At 40.4% G+C, this 9,176-nt stretch overlaps 2 non-coding genes across 2 annotated transcripts; both read right to left on the minus strand.

Moving 5' to 3' along the window:
• Nucleotides 1–467: 467 nt before the first annotated feature.
• trnaq-cug (transfer RNA glutamine (anticodon CUG)) lies at nt 468–539 on the minus strand. The gene has a single exon. It is a non-coding gene; the product is annotated as a tRNA-Gln (tRNA).
• Nucleotides 540–1,331: 792 nt separating this feature from the next.
• Nucleotides 1,332–1,404, minus strand: trnak-cuu (transfer RNA lysine (anticodon CUU)). Its single transcript has one exon. It is a non-coding gene; the product is annotated as a tRNA-Lys (tRNA).
• Nucleotides 1,405–9,176: the final 7,772 nt, after the last annotated feature.

The following is a 9,176-nucleotide window of genomic DNA, read 5'->3' on the forward strand; positions in this document are numbered from 1 at the left end:
AGAGCAGTCATATGTGGAACACTATTCTCTACTCAGCATTGATAACAGTGTTTTTACCTAAATAAAACCAGGTTCCACCGAGATTTGAACTCTGATCACTGGATTTAAAGTCCAGAGTGCTAACCATTACACCATGGAACCACACAGTGAGGTTTTACTTAAGCCCAAAATTTAATAATTAGTAATTTAAGAGCAAGTTGACTGTTAGATGGCGCTGTAAACAATGATTTGCGATTATATTTTGGGATGGAGCAGTCACATGTGGAACACTATAACACTACTAGTGCTATTATGATATTCAAGCTGGATGAATGGATGGAAATTAACATGTCATTTAAGGTGACTCTAAACTAGCACAAGCAATTGTGATGCTCTGTTCTACTGCACATGCGCTGAATGCTACCATCCTGAAACTGCTAATGTTTCTCAATCTTGGACCTCACACCGGGCCCCAAATAAAAGCAGTAAGGTCCCACCGAGATTTGAACTCAGATCGCTGGATTCAGAGTCCAGAGTGCTAACCATTACACCATGGAACCCTGACACCACAAGGACTAAACATAATTATTTTATAAGTAAATAAAGCAAAAATACACAACTTCAGACTTTACTTTTACATCTCAAGTGATTTAAACTTACATGATTGATATAATTGATTGAAATCAATTGAACAAACTGAGGTAATTTAGAAGTTTTAAACACAAAATAAAAGTAATTTTAGTTAAACATTGCCACCCAAGTATCAAAATCACAACAAAACGTTCCACTGTTGGAAAATTGCACCAAGTTCAGGATGCAATTGGCCGGTAGATGGCGCTGTAAACCCACTTTAGGACTTAAACTAACAAACAAGTGATCCTTCTCTAACTAGCAGGTACTATTAACTTGAGCTTCAAACGTTTTCTCTGACAAGTGTGAGGTCGTTTTAATGCCCCTCTCATTCAGGTCAGACGTTTTAATTTGCCAAACTTAATTGCCCTGCTGTAAAAGTTAGCAAGTCATGTGACCCGTGTGTACCGTCCAGTGAAACATATATGCGTGTATCTCTGTGGTGCAATCGGTTAGCACGTTCGGCTGTTAACCGGAAGGTTGGTGGTTCGAGCCCACCCAGGGACGAGTGTCTTTTTTTGCACAACCTGCCTGTTGATCAAACGGCTATGAGACACAACAACAATGTGTAGCTCCACAGAATAGTGGAAATAAGTAACTGAAAACATCCAGTAAACAACAGTCCTACAAGCACAAATATCCACCTGATAAGTCACTGGAGACCGGCTGTCCAAAGTGGAAGAACGTCCTTTTGGTTTCAGTAGATGTTAAATAAAGATACTCGCCCAACGTGGGGCTCGAACCCACGACCCTGAGATTAAGAGTCTCATGCTCTACCGACTGAGCTAGCCGGGCTTAAGCAGCAGGTCAGAACAGACAGCTCATCGATCAGACCATCAGAGAGATGTAGGTTTAATTCACTAACATCACGACCAGATTAAGAACTAATTCACAGTTTACAAACAAACAAAATTCAAAATATAACAGTAAGAACTAAATGTAAAAGTGTAAGTTAGTCGTGTCTTTCTATGAGAGGCCGTTTGAGAGATAATTCATTCTTGCTCACACTTACACCACTATACTCTTACACAAACTCTACTATAGGTTACCTTCATACAAGCACTAGCATACTCTCATACATGAATTACTATACTCTTTCACATATACTACTATACCCTCTTACAACTATAATCACACTCTCTTTTATTTACTATCATACTCTCATACACACAGCACTATTCTCTCTTGCACAGATAACTATAGCTACTTAAACATGCATTATGTGCTTTCATGATAATCTGTGTAACAGAGAATAGTAGTATATATATATGTAAGTTTGGTAGCACTGATGGTCTGTAACGCGTTACTTAGTAACGCGTTACTCTAATCTGACCACATTTTTCAGTAACGAGTAATCTAACGCGTTACTATTTCCAATCCAGTAATCAGATTAAAGTTACTTATCCAAGTTACTGTGCGTTACTATTTTTGTCATTTTCCTTAGTGAAAAGATATTTTTGCTTTCTTCTTGGCAGGGGCGGAGCCAGGGGGTGGCCCGTGGTTGCCATGGCCACCATAAAGTAATCTTCGGCCACCCCTCTGGCCCCCCCACCACCGCTTTGCCGGCAATTTTTTTGCGGAAGCATTTCTGCACGCAGGAGCAGCGCACCTCAGATGAGTAGTTCTTCACCAAAACAGTGCAGTAATACACTCAACATAAATGTCAACCACCAACACCATTACAGAAGTACAGTAGTACTATTTAGTAGTATTCGTGGCGCAATCTGATAATCACCAGATTGGGTGATTATCCGCCAAATTGGGCGGATTTTGTTGGAAGACAATTTAATAGCAGGTAAATAACACTTCTATTTAAAAGAAAATCTTCCGTTTTAAGAAGCTCCAGCATTGTAGAAGGCTATTAAAAGTAAAGTCAATTTTCAATGCTGATTTAGCGTAATAGTGTTGGTCAGTCTGTATCATATTCTTGAAAGAAAATTAAAATTTGTTTTCCATGCATTCACACTAGCATGTTCTGGGGTTCAATTGAGTCTCATCAGTACACACAAGTTGGCAGCCAAATGATAAAGTATTGCAAAGGAATATCTTTGAAATATTCCGCATTATATAACTAATAAAGTAACTTGTAATCTAACTTAGTTACTTTTAAAATCAAGTAATCCATAAAGTAACTAAGTTACTTTTTAAAGGAGTAATCAGTAATCAGATTACTTTTTCAAGGTAACTATGCCATCACTGTTTGGTAGTCTGTGTGCGGGACGTTAATACTGTATGAAAAACAAAAATCTACTATATGTTTAAGAGAATATTATTATATGCAAAAGAAAAATAGCATTGGTAAGCGTATTGAATAGTGTATGTGAATGCAAATAATCATGTTTAAGGAACAGAATGACAGTGAATGCAAGACAGAATGATGGTGCATGTGAATAAGAATAGTTGTATGTGTGAGAGAGTTTGATTGAAACGGAAATGAGTTTGATTGAAACGGAAGTAATATTAAATTCTCAGGACCTGATTGGTAGAAGACGCAGGATTTCACAGACGTCCCGCCTTCCTCATATATACTGTATATATACATGATATACTGGTGCTGGTCATAAAATTAGAATATCATGAAAAAGTTGATTTATTTCAGTAATTCCATTCAAAAAGTGAAACTTGTTTATTATATTCATTCATTACACACAGACTGATATATTTCAAATGTTTATTTCTTTTAATGTTGATGATTATAACTGACAACTAATGAAAACCCCAAATTTAGTATCTCAGAAAATTAGAATATTACTTAAGACCAATACAAAAAAAGGATTTTTAGAAATGTTGGCCAACTGAAAAGTATGAAGATGAAAAGTATGAGCATGTACAGCACTCAATACTTAGTTGGGGCTCCTTTTGCCTGGATTACTGCAGCAATGCGGCGTGGCATGGAGTCCATCAGTCTGTGGCACTGCTCAGGTGTTATGAGAGCCCAGGTTGCTCTGATAGTGGCCTTCAGCTCTTCTGAATTGTTGGGTCTGGCGTATAGCATCTTCCTCTTCACAATACACCATAGATTTTCTATGGGGTTAAGGTCAGGCGAGTTTGCTTGCCGATTAAGAACAGGGATACCATGGTCCTTAAACCAGGTACTGGTAGCTTTGGCACTGTGTGCAGGTGCCAAGTCCTGTTGGAAAATGAAATCTGCATCTCTATAAAGTTGGTCAGCAGCAGGAAGCATGAAGTGCTCTAAAACTTCCTGGTAGAAGGCGCCGTTGACCTTGGACCTCAGATATGGCGTCAGATTAGTGCCAAAAGTCGAGAGCACATTTTATTTGTGAGGATTTTCTCTGCTCTCGCACGAATTCACCCCGCTCGTTCACGGATAAGTTGTGCTCGCGCACGAAATTGCATGCGCGCGCTTGAAACGCTGCTCTCGCGCTCAGATCGTATGCGCGCAGTGTTGCCAACTTTGTCGCTATATTTAGCGACTTTTCAGACCCCTCTAGCGACTTTTTTTCAAAAAAGCGACTAGCGACAAATCTAGCGACTTTTTCTGGTGTCACTGGAGACTTGGAGACTCGAACGTGAAAACACATATTGTTCTGCAGTTACTGTCCTCACCGAGCAGCGGGTGCTGCTGTGAGCCCCTCACTAGCTGCTTTCCTTACTGAGGAGTTGGCAACACTGTATGCGTGCACTCAAAGCAAACTGCGCTCGCCTGGCATACTGTAAGGTATGTAACTGTATCAAAGTTTTATTTTATTTCAAGAGTTGAGGTTAAATTACTTAATGTGTCATGCTTAATATTCTAGTCTTGGTGGGGAAAGTGAATATAATATGTTCACTATTGTGTTAGATTTATCTTATCATTTAGGTGGCTAGCTTCCAGATTTACCCACTTTAATTTACTGAAGTAGTCCATTTTTTATACTAGGACGTAAAACACGTGAACACTGACTTTACTGTATAAAGTCTTTACTTCATTGATTAACACGTAAAATCTGCAATATACTGTTTTATCAAGTTATGGGTACCGCTTTTGCTAGCTATCCAAATTTGAATTGCATCGAGTTTTTATTCACCTAATAACACAAAGTTAACTTTACATTCTCTTCCACACTTTATAATTTTTTACTTAATAAAGTCTACTTTAATAATAAAAAAAAATTATAATAATAATTACCTGAGGTCGTTGATTGTCCATTTTTCCTCACAGCGGTACACTCCCTCTGACCAGTGAAAATGCCGGGAAATTGGAGCTATTCCATTGGTCGAAGCCAAAAACATTCTGATTGGTCGAGGACTTTTGGCACTGTTTTAACGTGCAAACTCCGAGCGCGAGGGCAAGTGCAGTTCTGAGAGCGAGCAGGAAATATCTGAGCGCGAGCGCAGTTTGCTTTGAGTGCGCGCATACGATCTGAGCGCGAGAGCAGCGTTTCGAGCATGCAATTTCGTGCGCGAGCACAACTTATCCGTGAACGAGCAGGGTGAATTCGTGCGAGAGCAGAGAAAATCCTGCTTGTAGCCAGTGTTGCCAACTTAGCGACTTTGTCGCTATATTTAGCGAGTTTTCAGACCCCTCTAGCGACTTTTTTCAAAAAAGCGACTAGCGACAAATCTAGCGACTTTTTCTGGTGTTATTGGAGACTTTTGGAGACTCGAACGTGAAAACACATATTGTTCTGCAGTTACTGTCCTCAACGAGCAGCGGGTCCTGCCGTGAGTCCCTCCACCGTCCCAAAGCACTCACGGGCGGTCAGTATCACAGTCAGTGTTGCCAGATTGGGAGGTTTTCCACCAAAAGGGGCGGATTTTGTTGGAAATTGGCAGGGGAAAACACACTTTGGCAGGTGGACAAAATTTGGGCTGGTTTGTATCATTTTGGCGGCTTAAAATGTTTCTAAAAGCTTTCTACAGCAGGTGGAATATAAACAGGTCTACCTTCTCCCACCACATCCAACCCGTTGTCAAAAGTTTGATTGACAGGTTATTCTTTCCAGTCCAAGACACTGTTGCCACGCCCATCAATACACTGATTCATATGTAAGACAAGTGATTTGAGTTGAATATGAAGGAAAGCAAGTCTCGTACATACAACCTCTCATATGTACGAGAGGTTAAACTTTCAATGCTTGCAAGTTTGTTTGTCCTATCATAAATAATGCATTTTACAAACTTGGTAGGCTACTTCAAAGACACGCAAGCAAAAATAATTTGTCCTTTATAATGTATAATTACTGATCTGTGCATTTTAAGATATTAATTTGTAGGTCATGATGGTTTAACTGGTTTATTATTTGTGAAATGCTAAACATCATCTGCTTATCCTGTGTTTTGGGCGGTTTTTCATGCATTTTGGCTGAAAATTACTGTCGCAATCTGGCAACCCTCCCCAGCGTAGCTCAGGGTTGTCTTAACAAAAGAAAAACAAACCACGAATCAACAGAAGAACGTTCATTTGTAGTTCTAAACATATTTAGGGTGTTTCTTTTTTACCCACTTTATTCCTCTCTTCTACAGCGTCGATTACACGCAAATGGACCTTATGCAAATTAGGCGATGACGTCATTTAGCGACTTCTAGCGACTTTTAGGACAGCCAATAGCTACTTTCCTTACTGAGGAGTTGGCAACACTGCTTGTAGCTCCCTCCAGTAATAAACACGAGGCACGAGATCATGGTTAAAAACGGGGTTTTATTTCCTGCACACCAACCCGTGAGAACTGGGTTGAAAGAAAGAAAAATAAATAAATAAATAAAAGATTGCAATAAAAAGGGTGTGTATGTCCTGCATATACAATTCATGCTCCTATAACTGTACAACCGGTAGCATGTAGCACATAACATAGGAAAATACACGTGACTGTATAACTTAATAAACTGTATAAATTTCACTTATAATTTTACTTGTTTACTTACAAAGCATAACTTACTAACACATACTTACATAACATAAGTTAAGCGCTTAAAATATCTTATAATATAACCTTAACAAATATCATATAATTATTACGTTATATAGAATAAAACAATGTAAACAAAACATACCTCGTAGGCTGCTTAATACTTAAGAGGGGCTAAATGTTGAATATTGTTCTCTTTAACTTCTTTCTTGAAAAATATATAAATATACTTAATAATAAAACTTAGTTCAGAGCTCTTCTTTCAGCTTGCTTCTTTGGCGCTTTATGAATATGGTGCGTAGTTAATTGAAATACGTGTGGAACATTAGAGCAACAGCAATTAGTTCCGCCCCTTAGACTAAATTGCAAAAACATATAAAACACAAACAGCAGGGGGAGCAATGGGAAAATAAACTGACAATGTGGGGCAGTTACACTCTCACCAAATCACATAACCAAGTGATTTCCTTAACCTTGGAAGACAAACATACTACATTTTAATCAATAATGTAAGAATACTAACAACCTAAGTATGAATTAACTGATTAGACTTTTTGAACTGCCTTTTAACTGATACACGGTCAGAGTTTGTATAAGATACTGGAGTCTTCAGTCTGCTTCCAACAGTGTAACTGTCTTATGAATGGGCCTTTCCAGGTAGACAGGTTTGGAAATGCGCTTTCCCTTTCCATCCAGGGTACAGTCACTGATAAGCAATTTGAGTTTTCTCACTTTTCCATCTTTCCCTGGGTACACTTCAGTGACCTTTGCTAACTTCCACCTGTTTCGTGGTGTAATGTCATCTTGCAGAAGCACAATATCGTTGACCTTTGCATTTCTGCGATCTTTAGTCCACTTCTGTCTGTATTGGAGATTAAGGAGGTACTCCTTCTCCCATCGTGTCCAGAAGTTGTTGGCTAAAAGTTGAACTCGACGCCATCTCTTGCGGAGGTAAAGATCTTCCTTGAAAAATTTTCCAGGAGGTGGAGAGATAATTGTGGACTTCATGGTCAGGATGTGGTTCGGCGTCAGCGGCTCTGAACTGGATGCATCATTGAGATAGTCAGTGGTCAGAGGTCTACTATTTACGACTGCCATGACTTTATACAGGAATGTTCGTAGAGATGAGCAGTCAAGTTGTCTGGCTAACTGTTCAAGAATGGATGTCAAGATACTTCTGATGGTGCGAATTTGTCTTTCCCAAACGCCACCCATATGACTCGAGGTTGGGGTATTCATGACAAGCTCACATCCCAGTTCCTTTAATCCTTCTTGATCCATCTCTTTCAATGCTTCAACAAACTCACGTCTGGAAGGTCTGCCATCCTTTGCTGTTCTGTGCATCTTCTGAACTTCCTGCACTTTGTACACTTGTAAATGTGAGACGATACCACCTTGCTACATCCTAAGATCCAAATACCATTGGATCTGAGCTCATTCATGGTCATTCCTCGCCCTTGATGGTGCACTTTCTCATGATAGTGTTTGACGAGTACTGCTGACACGTGACTGTCTCTTGGAAGGATGGCTGGATGTTTCACATGTGGATGTAAGGCAGCACGAGTTAAGCGGCCTCCCACTCTAAGAATACCTTGATCATCCAGGAATGGGCATAGTCTTTGCAACATGTTGGTCTTGTCTTTGATGTGTGTCTCCTTATGATTCTGAAGCCGCTGCATTTCCTTAGAGAGAGATGCTTCTTGAACCATCCTGATTATGGTCAGCTCTGCTTCTCTCCTTTCCTCTAAACTGGTAGCGTCGCAGGTCCTTGCCTTGAGGCCCTTAATTTCTAGGCCCTAACCCTTAATTTCTTTTGCAAGGTGCTTGAGTCTGGCAATAGCTTTCACCATCCTTGACCAGTCTGAGAACTTGTGTAGACGATCTAATAGTGACCTCACTTCCTTTGCCTGGGTGTCATGAACCTGGGCCTTCTTATGCTCTGGGTCATTACTTGAATTACATTTCTCCCACCTTAACTACACCACTTGGTAGCTCTCTCTGCCAAAGAAAGTTTGGGCCTGTATACCAGTTAGACGCTACAAGCTGCTCAGCTGTGAAACCTCTTGAGGCATGATCTGCCGGATTTTCTTCAGAAGCCACGTATCTCCACTGCACAGACTCTGTGCTTTGCTTGATGCGTTCTACTCGGTTTGCTACAAATACATGAAATCTTCTGGCTTCATTATTGATGTATCCGAGTACAACATTTGAATCACTCCAAAAGAACTCTTGTAGGCAGTCTACCTCTAGTTCTTTCTTCAACATGTCACTGATGCGGACAGCAACCACTGCAGCCGACAGCTCAAGTCTTGGTATAGTTGTGACCTTAGTAGGGGCAACTCTAGACCTTCCCATGACTAAGGAACAGTGGACTTCACTTGATGTACTGACTGCCCTAAGGTATGAGCATGCTCCATAGCCTGATACACTGGCATCCGAGAAGTGATGGAGCTCATAGTGCTGGACCTTGAAGCTTGAAGGAACATAGCATCTCTGGATCTTCACACTAGTCAGATTTTGCAGGTCTCGGAGCCAGAATTCCCACAAGGGTCGGAGGTCTTCAGGTAAGGCGTCATCCCAATTGAGCTTGTCCCGACACATCTGCTGAAGAATCTGCTTCCCTATCAGGACAAAGGGTGCCATAAATCCAAGTAGATCATACACTGAAGCAACGGTGGACAAGACTCCTCTTCGGGTGAGTGGATTTTCCTTGACGAC

Source organism: Trichomycterus rosablanca, chromosome 14 (assembly GCF_030014385.1).
Source record: "Trichomycterus rosablanca isolate fTriRos1 chromosome 14, fTriRos1.hap1, whole genome shotgun sequence".
NCBI classification, from domain to species: Eukaryota; Metazoa; Chordata; class Actinopteri; order Siluriformes; family Trichomycteridae; genus Trichomycterus; species Trichomycterus rosablanca.